The sequence below is a fragment of the Pseudorca crassidens genome, chromosome 17 (assembly GCF_039906515.1).
Source record: "Pseudorca crassidens isolate mPseCra1 chromosome 17, mPseCra1.hap1, whole genome shotgun sequence".
Taxonomy (NCBI): domain Eukaryota; kingdom Metazoa; phylum Chordata; class Mammalia; order Artiodactyla; family Delphinidae; genus Pseudorca; species Pseudorca crassidens.
Window position 1 is genome coordinate 79,744,742 of NC_090312.1, and position 12,533 is coordinate 79,757,274.

The following is a 12,533-nucleotide window of genomic DNA, read 5'->3' on the forward strand; positions in this document are numbered from 1 at the left end:
CACCTGGTCTGGGCCTCTGAGTGTGTGTACATCAGTTTCTCTTTGAGTGTATCATTTTGGATGTTGGTAAAATGAAATGCTCAGAGAAAAGCAAACTGCTTCTGCTTGCTAGACAGTCAATAAATTGTCACAGAACACAGATGAATTTGCTCTGGGGACAATAATTTGTGCCCCAATCAAGAGTAAGGAAAGGTAAATGTTTTGCAGGAAAAAAAAAAAAAAAAAGGAAAGGGACAACCCAAGGAGAGCTGAGGCAAGTCAAAGAAGAGGCGACCTTCAGAGAAGGAGACAGACTTCTCTCCAGGCCGCCTGGACCACGGTTAGAGGGCAGAGCAGGACCCAGTTCTGAAATCCCTGGTGTGCTTCCCTCGGCCCAGCAGACAGGCCTGGCTGCGCAGAGTCCATGACATAGAAATAACTTAATTATTATTTTAAAAACTGTGCAGAAAGAGTTCCAGGTAGTAATGCAAGACCAAGCAAACCCAGTGTGAGCCCACATTGACAAGGCTTTCTCCAGGGATGGCGGGAAGTTCGAAAGGGAACAAGGAGCTGGTGACAAAGGCTTCTGTGCTCGTGGGGACACTGCCCGAGGTTCCCCGGGCACGCTTGGCGCTGCCAACCAGCAAAGCAGGTGTTGAACACATCACATTCACTCAAATTCAGAATGACGAAAGCCTCTGCACTTTTAACCCGCCCCACTCGCAGGCGGCTCTCACAAGGAGTCATCCTCCCACCATTCCCAGGGCTCGTCCTCCCTTCCTGAAGCCAGGCCAGCGAGGAGGGGTCCTGGGATCGTTAACTGTTAACACAGCCAGGTGAACTGTGTCGCCAAACTGGATGTGGGTCCACTTGCCCAAGGAGCAGCAAAGCCAGTCTGCTGACACCAGGGTGCGATGAAGGAAAGTACAGCATTTATTGTAGGGCCAAGAAAGGAGAACAGGCAGCTAGTGCTGAAAAGCCCTAAAAGCCCTGATAGCTTTCAGGGAAGAGTTTTGAAAGACAGGGTGAGGGAGACAGTCACAGGGTGTGTGACCGGCTCATGCTCAATTCTCTGAATGGTTGGTGGTGAGGTAACAGGGACGTGTTTTGGGAAACTCGACCTTCTGGTTCCAACTGGTCTGGGGTCTGGGTGTTGGTGGTCAGCATGCAGTTACGTCTTCCACCTGGTGGGAGTTTTAGTCTCTGAAAAACAACTCAAGAATATGGCTCAGGATATTATCTATAAGCCCTTGAGGAGGAACTAAAGGTCCCTGACTTTGCTTTATGGCTAAACTATTATTATTTTGTCCTGCTTGACTGCTTTCCTTTGTTTCTGCATTTTTAAAACTTTCTGATTAAATTTGTTCTTTGGAACTCAGGGAAAGTCTAGGAGGCTAAAGCTTTTTTACAGGTAAGAGACGGGGGCATGGGGGGTTCTGTCCCTGGGAAGGCCCTGCAGGGTCCTGCTCGGTTTCAAATGGACCCTAATCCCAGGCCCTGCAGGCAACACCCTGCAGGATTACCCCAGAAGGACACAGGGAAAATGCCAGTTCGTCAACACTAATGCAGGGCCGGTACGCTTTTTTCAGCTCCATCAGGGAACTTCTATCAGAAAATCTTAGTGGCTCTGTCGAATGTTAAATTTATAGAAATATGGGATCAGGTAACAACCCTGGCAGATTAGATTAACTGTGCACTTCTTAAGAGCAGGAGCCCTGCCTTCTCACATGGTACTGTGGATGCCCAGGGCACGTCTGCCAAGTGAACTATTCAAGGGGCAGATGCAACCACACGGCCGCTTAGGAAACTCCTGGGTGTCAGCTCTGCTCCCAGAGCCCCCAGGTGAAGCACAGCTGTCCCTTACCAGGGTGCATATTGAAGGCTGATCACTTTCAGTATGATTTAATGCACTAGTTACTTTCTGTAAATATTTTAATTACATGAAGAATACCTATATTAATAACAATAGAAAAAGACATCTTTGCTGCATTCTTATAAATACATTAAATGAGGGCAACTGTCAAATGGTCTCAATTTTCTCCCCTGTAAAATAAGGAGTTAAAGTTAAACCTGCAACATCTTAAACACTCCAGGATTTCATATGGAAAATACAACACAGCTCTGAGTAAACAGCACAGCCATCAGTGATGTCCTAGGGTTGATGGAGGGAGTGATGCCAGCTGTGCCACCTGATCCAGAGTGAGCAACACCTGAGATTTAAAATTTAAGTGAGAAGGGACCTCCCTGGCAGTCCAGTGGTTGGGACTCCGTGCTTCCACTGCAGGGAGCCCGGGTTCGATGCCTGGTCGGGTAACTAAGATCCTGCAAGCTGTGCAGTATGACCAAAAAAATAAATTAATTAATTAAAAAATAAAATAACATTTAAGTGAGAAAAGGCTATGACACATTTATGTGTCATCAGTAATCACAGAAAGAAGAGTGACACGCTTTTTCAATACAATCACCCTCCTCAAAGGACCTTTTGAAGATTAAGAAAGAAAAATTGGGTGAGTTACTAGGTCAGAACAATCTAGAATTCATTGGGTCCCATACAGCCTGCATCTCAAACCCAGACAGTCCCTGTCTGTGTCATGTTTTGGTGATGCCTATCTGCTCAGACAGAGACCAAAGAAAGAAGCATCCTTTGAGATAAAATGCAAACTGCAGGGTGGACACAGGGGAGGAAAATCCAGATAATGACACCTGGTGGCCCTGAATGACAGTGAAAAAGAGAGAAAAGAAATGTCTGCTTTCCAATTCTAATTAACTTAGGAAACAAGTCAGAACACGTAGCCAAGAACAGTACTCATTGAAAAGAGACGCTACTAAAAAAATTTAAAAGACTATAAACTGCACTCCTCCTTAAAATGGAACATCATCTTTATGAATGAAGTGTGCATCTTAAATTGGAAACATTTTCGGTCAATAAAATAAACAAATTTTCCTTCAGAGAAGGAAAGCCAAATTACACTTTTGTGTACAAAAACCTGAAAAAGTGCTAAGTATTGTGTTTCTTTGCAAAGTATCATATGTACCAATTAGAAACATTTACTGTAGATAACAGGCTTTGCAGAAGGTTAATCAGAGCCTAGGATTAGAGACCAAGTTGGAGAAAAAATTTTTAACATACTTGTACCTTTATGCCGTGAATACATGAGAGGTCTATCAATTAAAATTAGCTTAATGATCTCAAAAAACCCTCAGAAAGCAAAACCTACCATCAGATGTTTTTCTCCTTTAACTCAACAGTAAAACAAGGTAAAAATAAATAAATAAAAGTATGGTTGGATATTAATCAGGGAAATCCAGTCAAGGAAAACCTAAACTTATATTACAGAAATTCAAAAAGACAGGACACTCAGTACTTGGAGAAAAAAAATTCAAAGTCTTAGGGTTTGAAGAACCGTATATAACTACATATTGAAATATACTCCTGCTTGAATGGTTTGCTCTTTGATGGTACTCAGGTCAGATCAATGCCAAAAGCAAATAAGGAGGCAAACTCAATGAGAGTTCAGACCAAATGTCACCTCTGGGGGTTGTGCGTCTGCAGGGGAGGGACCCACTCATCTATGCCACTCAGAGCAGCAACTCAACTACTCCAAGATTTGCAGAAACTTTCATTCAGCGCTGCTACAAATTTTGAGAAGTAGCTGTATTGTTTTTACTTGTTTATTCTCAGGACAAATCATAACCTATGTGCAACCATGTAACCAAGTCGAATTTTTTAAGTTGTGCAGATTTCGAAAACAACAAAACCCAACCAACCTAATCAAAGAGGTTAATGTGTCCTGTTGGGAAGAGCACTAAGTAAGATCAGGAGTCACAGTGTGCGATTTCTATCGTAGGAATGAGCGCTGCAGATAAAAGACTAAGTCTTGATTTCAAAGAGAACATAAAACTTCTGCCTGAACCTGGGTCTCTACTGCGAAACACAATGGTTAGACTGTTCACTGCCACAAAGCAGCGATGCTAATAGAGCAGAATGTTTTCCTCCCAAGTTAGCTGAGAAAAGATAGAGCAAAGAACATCGACAAAACCCTCAAAGAGGTGGGTCTGAGTCAATATCAGAGATGCCTCACCACGGATCGGAACGGAGAGGCAGATTGGCCCTCCCCTGGGTGTGTTACATATGGAGAGCGTCATCGATCAGAATACAAGTCAGCAGCAGAAAGGGCAGCGGTGGCATTACTGCTCCAGCCTCCTTACTGATGGTAGCTGGACTTCTCATCAGGACCCCGGAAGAAGCCCAGGACTGCTCGGGAGCCACTGAGAGAGCAGGGACTGATGGGGCCTCAGTCAAGGTCTTTCTCCTAAGCAGGCAGGAGGCGGGGGTAGGGGAGAGGGCAGATGGGGAGGGAGGGCAGGAAGAAAGAAGAGACAGACTCCAGCCCACCAGCATCCTAAGCTCAGGACAGAACACGTGCTAGTTTCATTGCATTCAAAAACACACGAAATATCACCGCCCCACGGAAACGTCTTTATTTACGGTTTAAACTGTGTTACGGTAACACTTGAGGCAAATTTGAAAAGTCATCCTGTTCTCAGCATTCTAACAAAGGAGCTCCTGTGCTCCCATCCATCCCCTTGCCACTCCCAGCTTCACTGAGCAACCCGATGTCAGGCACAGGTGCGAAGATAACAAGGCAGGTCTCCACCTCCAGAAGGGCTCAAAAACCTTTGCTTTCTGAGGTGACTCAGCGTCAGAAAAGAGAACATAATGTTCTCTTTTCTTTAAAAGATATTCTTAAGCCAAGTAATATCCCTTGTTTCAAGTGTACAGAAAGGAAATGTGTAAAACAAATGGTAAGAAATTCTCTGATACACCATGGCTCAAATGTTTTTGGGGTTCAAAGTACCGGGAAAAGAATGTCAAAGTGTTTCCTACAAGCATCATTTAATTTAGCTATTGTAGAATCAACTGTTATTAGATTTCCATTGGCTTCCCTTTTTATAGTTTTGGAACAACCATACAGCATGGGTGATAAACACTAGGATTCTTCACATTTAAGAGTGATGGAAGAAAGGCATCATCACCATCTAAAGAGAGAAACCGGAACAACTACACGTATGTATCATGATCACAGACAGGTGCTAATGGATTCTAATGCTATTCAACATCTATCATCTTCATTCTGAAGTTACTTTTAAAATTTCATATAAACCCCCAAAACACTGCCCTTTATATTCAAAAGATAAGAATATTGCTAAGAATAAAAGGATTATGGGAGTATGTAACTCCTAACTACTCACTCCAATGGCCAATCACAACCAAAACATTTATGAATTAACTTTTGTGACCAAAGTGTAGACAATGGTCTGATAAACTAAGGATGAGATTTTAGTTCATAACATAACTTGATATACATGCACTGCCTGGTTGACAAGCTGAACGGACAGCTGTCTGGGCCCCTCTACCCTTAGATGTTCGCCACACTTGGGGTCACAACATCTGCCCTGTTCTGATCACATCTGCTGACAATGTTGTTGTTATTTTACCTTATCACTGAGGACTGCCACAGGCGGAGAGTGCTGTGTGCCCAGCACCGCCTGTTTTGCACGCGCCACCTCATTTAACACTTACAGTAACCACGAGAAATAGATATTATCACCTCTGTTCTGCAGAAGACGATAGAACAAAAGCTACTAACACGTATTAAATGTTTCCCACGTGCCACTCTACACAGCAACTCATCCTTCAATGCTCGCAACGATCCCATGATGTGGGCACTGCTATCATCCTGATGTGGCAGGTGGAGAAACCGAGGCACGGACTGTGAACAGCTTTCCAACATCACGTACATTACACACGGCCGAGTCCAGACGCGGACCCAGAGCCTCCTGTCACCAAAGCCACCAGCCCCAGGGAGTCTGGCTGTGTCCCACCTATGAGAAGAGCTCCAACAGCAGGTAGGAAGGGGGCAAGGGGTGGGTTGACCAGAGCTGCACCCCCTCCATCCACAAGCCAACTCATAAATCTGGCTGGGACTGTCCTCCCAAGTTTCCCTGGAAAAACTCACTGTAAGGAAAATATGCCTGCCTCAAAGCTGGTACAGCTCCACTGTCCCTGGAGCTTCTGAGCAGCGTGTAAGTTGTCCCAGGATGAAGAGTCTTGGTCTGGACGATGCCCTATGTCCACCCAACGCTCATCGATCGCTTAGCTCCTATGGCCCACCAGGTGCCGGACCTCCCCAGGCTCTCAGTTATTGAGCAGAACAGGCCATGCATTTCAGCAGAAGTGCATGTGTTTCACAGCCCAGGGGGAGCATTCTGGGGACGGCAAGGGGACAGGCGGAAGCCAGGCCAGCCTCAGCCAGGCCTGTTGGCACAGAGCTGGCGGGACGGCCCTTTTCAGAGGTGGTCCCTCCCATTCCTAACAGTGACCCCACAAGGCAGACTCCACAAACGTTTGCTGAGTGAATACATGCAAAAAAGGGGGAGGAGGGAGGAGAGGAGGGAGGAGAGGAGGGAAAGGCGGCAGGGAGGGAGGGGGTAAACAGGAGAGAAAAGATGGAAAAATGAGGGAGGGGGACACCCGAATTCCGCTCAACAAATAAGGGGCTGTCGTTACTTTATGATCATCAGATGTATACAGGAATGTAATAATACACTTTTTAACATGTAATTACCTTTGATTTCCCTTTCAGGCCGTAGAGTCTTGTTAACTTCCAAGTGAAGACTCAGAAAGGACAGGAGAGGTGCCCTGGATGTCCAGTTGGAGATGGCTAAAATAAAAGAGCACAGATTATTATTATTCCGGAGAAGAGAAGTGATGAATTTTTCAAGTATCATTAACAAGAAACCAATTTTCACTGAGTAACAGGGACGGGGTATTTCCTAACATACCTGGGAAAAAACTGGGTCCAAAGCCTCTTTCCAATATAGCTCCTCTAGTAAACTTTAAATCGATTCAGAAAGAAGACAAAAATCAACTATAAGGTAGGCTATGTTTGTGCATTTAATGGAAAACGACCAAACGAGCCTGTGGGCTGCCACTAGCCCGGAGACCCCCGCAAGGCTCCGCCTCGCTCCAAGCTCGACATCCCCAGTGCAGCAGGGCATCCTTCCAATTCACAAAACCGCGCAGGAAATGATGCAGCCCCCTCACAAGCAACTGCACAACTGCGGTGACAAAGAATATATTGTTTGTATTGCAGAAACTTTGTTCATGTTTGCAAGGGAATAAAATATTACAAGTTAGCATTTTCTCTCATCATGTCCTCCAAATGCAGTTCCTACCCAAGCTCACAAATACGCGCCTTGTCGTCCCGACTTTCTTCCTCCTGAAGCAAGGACAGCCCTGGGAGGTGACACTGCCCCACTTTTTGAGTATTTCATTTTTAGGAAGGAAATAATTAACACTGACCGGACACATAACTCAGGTCCAGAAACAATGTGACTCCACTTTACAAAGGGGGCAAGAAACTGAGGTTTTTTGAGGAAAGTCGTGTCCCCAGGTCTGAGTGACACATAGGTGTTCTCACTCTATTTGGAGATACTTAGATATGAAGTCATGAAAGTGATTGTTACCTGGACATCTAGCAACTCAAGAAAATATGTTGGAAAACTTAACGTCTTAACGTCTTCTCCTCTAGCATCTGCTTTCGTTGGATGCCACGAGCCCGGATAACGACATCTTTTTTTACTTGACAGTGGGAGCCAGCAGACAGGGATGGGAGTTGCTCTGACTGTAAAAGTTGTGTGTTTTGTTGAGAGTTACTCATGTTTTGCATGCGTGTAGGAGTAACCAACAGTAAAATTCTTAAGGAGGCACTTGGGACTTCAACAGATGACGCCTGAGAACCACTTCATTAAGGTCGACGCCAGCTTCCCAACCACCAGTAGCTCCTTTCTGGAGAGATGTGTAATGAACAGTGTGCCAGGGGTTTAGGAGTCAGGAGGCAAATCTCGACCTAGATTTTGAATAGCTTCAAAAAAATAAAAAGCGAGCCTGAAAATGTCTACTTAAATAACCACTAAGACTGATAATTCCCACTCTCACGTTTAAAACTTTCAAAATAATCTACTTTCTCTTATTACCTAATGTTCAGCAAGAACGTGAAGCCAGAACTGGTGCTAAATTAAAATGAAATATAAACTCCAAGTTCTACGGCTCTTTTTGACTGTTTACTGCCTGCAATTTAAGATTGTATTTTATCTGCCTGATGAAATACGTGGGATTCCAGGAATTCAAATGAATAACATCATAGACATTTATAAGGACGTTAGAGAAATTTTAATCCAAAATATCTCTGGGCCCCATTTAAATTGATTGTGACCCATAATAACAAAGTAAAGAGGTTTGTATCTTACTACCTTGAAAACAGTATTTTTGTTTTGTCCTAAAATTGTACGAAAAATTCCTTTTCATCTTTATCATTATTTTTGCCTTTTCCTTCTCATTCTTTGGAAGAGACAAAGTAACAAAGTGCTGAACTTTTACCCTCACAATTCAGAGACAGGAACGTTACACAATTATGATCGCGATGGGGAGTAACACCATATATGAAGAACTTCTGGGCTGGAATTATCTTCAAAGTTGTCATGTGACCTCAAAGCCATCCTAATAGAAATAATTCATAGCACATATTCTTTCAGTTGACTCATTTCAGAGCTGAAATGAAATGAAACCCCAGAGTGGTCAAGTGACCTCTCCAAAATCACACAGCGAAGCTGGTCCTAGATCTCAGATCTGCTGGGTGCCAATCCAGTGCTCTATTAGATCATAGTCTCCATATATAACTTCTTAAGGGCTCATAATTTCATCTGTCTTCCGACACATCCATTATCCTACACAGCATGGACCCCCCTTGATGAGCCAACTCAACTTTATGTTAATACAAGACGCGGCTCAAAATGTTCTAGAACATACTCTGCCCTTGGCTCTATGGATACAGCTAGATTAAACCATTAAGGCCCATGAGAAATCTGAAACCAAATTTGGGATTCTCTTAGGATATCTAACCTAGAAACATCTACTCTACAAATAGATGTACCCCACCTTACTCACAGCCAAATCATCATCATAGCTTTGCTACAATATATTTTTTCAAGTGGATTTTTATAGATAGTTCTCAAGCAAAATGTAGGTATTCTACAGCTTACGTTAGCAGTTTCTAAAGTAAGGATTTCAAGATAATTTACTATTAGATCCATCAGTTTAGACAGACTCTTATTCTCTAAAACTCTGGAATCATTCAATAGCCCTTAATTTACCCAGATCAGCAGCTTATCATCACCAACAGTCACTTGTTGACTCCCCAATAATTTACAGTGTACAGTGGTAGGTGCAAGGGAACCAAAAAGCACGGAAGGATGTCCTTGCCTACTACAGGCTGCCGACTGGGGTCAATTAAGGGGCCTTCACAGTGGCACGGGAGTCGAGGCTTACGCACGATGGAAGCACACGTGTGACAGTAGGTTTAGAGAGGCAGGTAGTACCTTCACATGTGGTTTTCCCAGAGATTATGAGTTGACAGATTCAGTAAAAAGTACATGTAGCGAAGCAGGCAAGAAAAATTAAAATAGGCCAACAGATGACAAGAGATTTCCCTCTACACGCCCAAAAGAAGAAAGAAAAATGGTGCAGGACACAAAATATCCATTAAAAAGATTCCTTTCCTGAAAATATGTCAGCAACAAAATACCTCCCTTATAATTTTTCGTATTAACTCATTAATGGTATTAAAACTCAGTGCCCCAAAACAGCATCATGAAAAGAAAAAAAAAAAAAGACAATCTGAATGAACACTTTCAACAAAGAAAACAAACAAATGCCAAGTAAGCACGAGGGCTCATCAACATAATTAGCCAGCAGGGAAATGCAAAATAAAACCTTAATGAGGGCCTCCCTGGCGGCGCAGTGGTTGAGAGTCCGCCTGCCGATGCAGGGGACACAGGTTCGTGCCCCGGTCCGGGAAGATCCCACATGCCGCGGAGCGGCTGGGCCCGTGAGCCATGGCCGCTGAGCCTGCGCGTCCGGAGCCTGTGCTCCGCAACGGGAGAGGCCACGACAGTGAGAGGCCCGCGTACCGCAAAAAAAAAAAAAAAAAAAAAAAAAACTCTTTGATACATTAATTGGGAAATACTTCTTAAACATCCACAAGACTACCTCCTAGTCCACTGGACATGCTTAGCTATGATGTAAATAAAGATATAAAACAGGCTTATCACTGTTACAGCTAATCCGAGGTTTAAAATGACTAAAATGTTATATAAAAGAATCATGACTCCAAACGTGTGACGATGGAACAATTTCCTAATACTAATGTCAAATATAGGTCAAAAGAACCCAAATTGCATTCATTCAACAACTATTTCCTGAAGGGCTACCGTGTATTAGTCACTAAGCTAGATGGAAAAAGGCACCAGGATTGAGTAGGAAAGAGCCCTTGACCTTACAAAGTTCATCATCCAAAAAATGTAAGTAATGTGCTCCACGGAAGTTATGAACTAATCAGTCTGGAAAAGACCTACCAGTTTATTTTCCAGCTCTTAGCTACAGCATAAATTCTAGTGAAGTTACAGGCTGAACTGAGAGAAGTACTGAATTCAGTGCAGATATACACAAGTACTACTCTGCTCTACACTGGTCAGCTGGTGTAGGGTGTGGGTAATGTTCTATTGTGCTCTGGACGTACTCCTCACAAACCCCCTTCCGAAGGCCAGCTTAGGTGCCTGAATCTCCTGTAGTGTTGCCACCCACCCCAGAACCCCGCCACACGTCGAAGATGACGCCTGAGCCTGGAACTACCCAGTACCTATGACACAATCCAGGCTGGTAAGAGTGTTGAGTACTCCCAGACCTTGACAACTGAGGCTCAGACAGTTAGGGAGGGGACCTAGAAATATTTCAGTTAACTGAGGAAGTGCCTGGCGGGGTGTGGAGGGTGGAAGGCAGACCGTCCTACAGGAGAAGAGACATCATTCTGAGTGGCAGGAGTGACAGAGGCAAATGTGGTTCATGATAAACGCATTCCAGCCTTGAACAACCTCAAATTTGAACAGAGCGCCTCCTCAGTTAGGGAGACCCGGCAGCAGCAAGTTTGCTGAACTGAAAATGCAGCCACACTCTCGTCCTCATACTTCGTCATAATGAGGCACCTGGATCGGTACCAGCACCTCACAACCCGTCTCCCAAAGCCCAGATTGTCAGCCTTCCACGTGGCAGCAAAAATGATCTTTTAATATCGGATTATGACCATGCCGTTCCATCCTCCCACCCCTGCCCACTCCCTCAGTGGCTCTCCATCACCCCCACTCAGCCTTAGCAGCTCAGACCATCCCTCCCTCGAGAAGCATTTTCTGGACCTCTCCATGCTTTTACCACTTTGTCCTCCCCATGCCCATGGTGCCTCACCCATCTCCATGCAAACATTCACCCCAAGTAGAAAGATTAGTCACGGCTGTATCTCCCTGATAAACCATAAACTCTGCCTGGTTACCTCAATCCCTAAGACTTAAACCCTAGGCTCCCAGGATGTGACACTTCATAGATATTTCTGAATGAGTCAGGGATTCTAAGGTAATCCAGTTCTGCATGTCCTGTCCGATCTTATACCCATTGGCAGCATATCAATGTGGGTTATTCCGCTGGTATAGAATAAGTCAGGGCAAATGTTCCATCATCTTGGGGCTACAGAAGATGGAGATGGGCTCCTCTCTAAGGAATCCAGGCAGCCTTAGTCGGGATACATCACTGGAACCAAAGTGATTACCTGACGGATTCTCTTGAGTATTCTTCAATTGGCTGGGTTCAATCCTGCTTTCACACCTTCACTTATCATGTGACCCTGAGTAAGTAAACCTCTCAAAGCCCAGATTTCCTGGTCTGAAAATGGAGATAACTGTGGCCCTTACCTCAAAGGGTCACTGCAAAGATTAAATGCCGGAGTATCACAGAGGAGTTAGCAAAGGCGTCAGTACATGGCGCTCACCTCACTAAATGGGGGCTGATCGCTAAGCAACCTCTTTCTGCCCACTTTTCGTCAACAAATGGAAATAATACCTACTTTGGAGTAAGATGTTTCAGCAAAAATGTGTAAAAACACCAGGCACAGGGGAGTCACTTGATTATGAATCACTGATTCTGAAACAGTCTAGAAATTTACCTTTTACTTCCAAAAAGGCAGGATTATACAACTAGAGACATCTTCTTGAGGTTCAAACTAAAAAGACCATAATCACCTCACTGTCATGCTCTTCACATGCTGTGAATTTACCTTGAAAAGAAGGCTTTCATGTGCTCCAATAATTCATTTATTTGGACTGAGTTGAAACAGATCCTCTATTTCTCTAGGCTTTTTTTTTTTACAAAAAGAAGTATACTGAGGTTTCATTAAATTCACTCAGATGTATCCCATCACTTTTGTTCATTGATTCTTCAGACACAGTAACACTTAGCAAACCCACATTATCCAAGACAGAAATTTCTGAAGAATGTCATAATGGAAAAACCTGTAAAACGCTTACGTTGGTGTCATGACTTTTTTATTTTCAAGAATAAATTCACCTGGTTCTAAATAATACATTTTTTAAAAAGAGTGTTGCACACC

The 12,533-nt window shown here is 43.9% G+C and overlaps 1 protein-coding gene across 13 annotated transcripts in view; it reads right to left on the reverse strand.

The window, feature by feature from the left end:
- FAM110B (family with sequence similarity 110 member B) overlaps positions 1–12,533 on the reverse strand; it is a 220,630-nt gene that overhangs the window by 181,868 nt on the left and 26,229 nt on the right. For all 13 annotated transcript variants that reach the window (XR_010936515.1, XR_010936514.1, XR_010936512.1 and 10 more), the window contains one exon: positions 6,609–6,704. The gene's annotated coding sequence lies outside the window, so the exon portion shown is untranslated. The remainder of the gene's footprint in view (positions 1–6,608; positions 6,705–12,533) is intronic.